This window comes from Anneissia japonica, unplaced genomic scaffold (assembly GCF_011630105.1).
Source record: "Anneissia japonica isolate Jap-2015-1 unplaced genomic scaffold, ASM1163010v1 scaffold7640_len123960_cov104, whole genome shotgun sequence".
NCBI lineage: Eukaryota > Metazoa > Echinodermata > Crinoidea > Comatulida > Comatulidae > Anneissia > Anneissia japonica.
Window position 1 is genome coordinate 16,644 of NW_022701778.1, and position 4,110 is coordinate 20,753.

The window sequence follows — 4,110 nt, forward strand, 5'->3', positions numbered from 1 at the left end:
CTTATTAAGCTCAACCACGGATGAAAGGGCATATTGAAGCATGCCGTAGTCTATTATGATTTTATATTCTACCTGTATGTACATAATACAAAAACGTCACTCATAGCACAGTATCTATCCTCCATGTTCACAATAACTGGAACAAAACTTGTTACAAGAATGCTATGGCTACAGTTTATACAAAATGCTTAGCACTCTACATAATTCATCACTTCAGTAGTTGGATCTAATTATTCTGAGTATGACTATGAGTTATAAGAGCCATGGTTCTTAACCTGGGGCATACTAACCTGTTGGGAGTCGGCAGGCGCCTTTAGATAATTTTCTTTTAATTTCAATTTTTACCATGATCAGAGTTATAACATAGCTTTAGAATTCCCTGAAAAAATACTAGCCCCTGTTCTTTATGAATTGCATCTCGAAGTCAGTTACTTCTATGAGTGTGGCCAAAACAGAACACACTTTTCCAAATAAAATATTAAACTTTAGCTCACACTTGTCTTTGATCATGATGATGATGATGATGATGATGATGATGAGGATGATGATGATGATGACGACGATGATGATGATGATGATGGTGGTGGTGGTGGTGGTGGTTGATTGGGGAGTGGTAATGGTTGATAGGGGAGTGGTAATGATCTTGATGGTGATTATAGTGATACGTTGTTGGTGATAGTGATAATGTGAAGGGATGGTTTAGGTAGGATACCGACAATTGTCAGGCAGTAAAAATGGAATCATGATACAACTTCAATTAAAGTTAAAGTAAAAGTCTCTAGTTGTTACTATTTCTTGTATAATACTTCGATAGATTTTAGTTCGAACAGGGACGTATTCAGTGGGGAACCATGGGAGCCGCGGCTCCCCCACCCCCTTTGACCACAGTGTTACAATTTTAAAGCTTGTTCATGCTAACCAATACAAATTATTTCCTGTGATCACTCAAAATGAATACTTTTAAAATATGTAAATAACACATAGGCCTGAGCGTGATTATTTTTACGCAAATTTCAATACAAATTGAACATGGTATGTCATAAATCATTTTGCTGTCCTAAGCTATGTGATAGTTATAGTCAGCTCTAAAGACGGCATGCCACTTTAAAGCAATAACACATTAAAGCAAAACAGGGAGTTTGGAGTTGACTATGCTGTACAATTTCTAATTGACTCCTTCTACTATAGGTTTGTACCTGTGCTCTGATAGAACCCAATATAACCGTCTATCAGTAAAAGTCTAACTTGATAATAACCCGATGAATATTCGTTAAATTGACCTTTTTTCACTATACACGATAACGAAAAAAATAATATGTTCAGGTTTATAACGACAGCTCAGGGGTACATTTATCAAACATCATCTTAAATTTGTCTTAAATCCATAAATCCCAGGCCAGGTCTTTTAGGATACAGATGATATTGTATGGTTTATGGTTTTTTATCATTTTGCAAGCTTTATAAATTTTTGTTAAATAATACCACTACACTGCTACTACTACTATTACTACTACTACTACTACTACTACTACTACTACTACTACTACTACTACTACTACTACTACTACTACTGCTGCTGCTGCTGCTGCTACTACTGCTACTACTGCTACTACTACTACTACTACCACTACTACTACTACTACTACTACTACTACTACTACTACTACTATACGGAGAAAAATCGTGCACTTTTGGAAGAAAGCATGAAACTTCCCACAGTGATGCTATGACACCTAAGGATCATTAAAATAAATAGACCCCAAAAAATAAGCCGCTTAGTGGCCGCCATCTTGAAATTCAAAATGGCCGCCAAAATATTGGATTTTTATCAACTTAATAATCTTCATATCTACAGCACCTCGCACTGTCATTCAAAGGTCTTTACCTATTATGCAAGTATGAGTATTATGCAATGCAATGAGTATTATGCAATCATCAGAAATTATCTCAGATGGCCGCCATATTTGATTTCAAGATGGCTGCCAAAATATTGTTATTTTTGTCATTATCATCATATCTAAAGTAACGTAACACAGTCAATCACACCTTTTACCATGTTTTTAATATTAGAGAGTATCATGCAATCATCAGGAAATTATGTTAGAAGGCTGTCATATTGGATCTCAAAATGGTTGCCAATCAAAGTTCCTTTTTCAGTTGTATGAAAAAGTTTCTCGAACGTGTAGCCACTTACTATCTCGGTGTCGTATCAGTAGGTCATATCAGCACACTACATAGTCCTATACGATAAAAGGGCCTATCTCACTCCCAGATACTTCTGTCATACGACTGATACCGTGCCTTTAGGCACATAATACTGCCTATTCATAATAGTAACAAATATTGCAATGGTGAATAGAATATATACAAAATATTCGTTTCCTGATAAATCCAACTAGGACACATTTTCAAACAACTGATGCATGGTTTAATTTCTCACTGGGATCACTTTTGTCTTTTTCATACAGTTGATAAAGAACTTTTTCTTTGATAGGTTATGCCTGATATGATCTTTACATCATTGTTCATTTAGCACTGTTTTTGTCATTTATACCACAGATTAGTTATACCACAATACTACACAGCAACATTGATTCTATATGTTACTTAATTATAATACATGTATGACTTCTAGGGTATTCTTTGGCAACAGTATATCACTTGTTTGAAGAAGTGTCCTGGTTGGGTTGTACCTGTGATATATCAGGGGTAAATATTCACTCACATTGACAGCAAGAAATCACATTTTAATTCTCGCCGCCATGGGCACATTTTCAAACAGTTGGTAGCTATTTCCCGATACGATACTCACATCACTTTTCATTTATTCAAGCTCTGTTTTCACAATTATTTAATTTTATAAAAAGAGTGCTACACACAAAAATTAATTATATATACAATATATATACACATATTTGAAAATGATATTTAGAAGTCTATTCGATATTAGTGCCTTCATACCATTACTTGAATGTGATATTTAATTTATGTCTACATAATTTCATTTATGCTAAAGTTATCTATATACTTTTCCTAATTTTTCTTTAGGTTTCTTTTATTTCTTTTCACTTTCTCCATTATATTCATTTTCTATTCTTTTTTTTTTTCTTTTCCCTTTCCAGTTGTTTCTTTTCCTTTCCGTTATTTCATTAATTTTCTTTTCCGTTTCTTTCCCTTTCAATATTTACATATGTTTATATATCATTTGAAAATGATAATTAGCCATCTCATAGACATGAGGTCTATTCAATATTAGTGTCTTCACACCATTAATTTTAATATTTGATTGATGTTTACATAATTTCATTTATGCTAAAACTAGCTTCAATATAAACAACGATGTTTAATATCTGCGTCTATCTCTCCTGCACTTGCTCTTATACCATACAAAACAGTTATTTGTTTATTTTTTTTATTTTCGTTACTTTCGATTGAATACCAATTTGTTATTCCTTAACTGTTTTCTATTAATTTTTTTTAAATTTCCATTTCTTTGATGTACCTTCCTTAATTGGCAATCATTCTGAAATCCAACGTGGCAGTTGTCAGACTTCTTTCTAAATGGTGTTACTTTACTGCCATAGGTAGGTCTCACTATGATTATGAGATGTTTGATGATTGCATGATATCCCTAATTATATAACACAATCTTGATTCACAGTGCTGGTACTTTACATATGTAAATATGGAAGAAAATATTTTGGCCTCAATCTTGATATCCAATATGGCAGCCATCTTGAAATTAAATATGGCGGCCTTCTGATAAAATCTCTGATATCTGCATGATACTCCCTGATATCGAAAACACGAGTAGATATCTTTGACAGTGCTAGGTGTTGTAGATATGCCGATATTTACAACATTATCAATAATTAATTTGGCGGCCATTTTTAAATCTAGTATGACAGCAATCTTGAAATTCAATGGTGGCATTCTGACATAATTTCCGATGGCTGAATGATAGTCCTTGATATCGAAAACATGGGTAACGGTCTTTGATTGACAGTGCTAAGTGCTGTAGATAAGATATTGACAAAAATATCAATAATTTGGCGGCCATCTTGAAATCCAATATGGCGGCGCCATCTGACATAATTTCTGATGATTGCA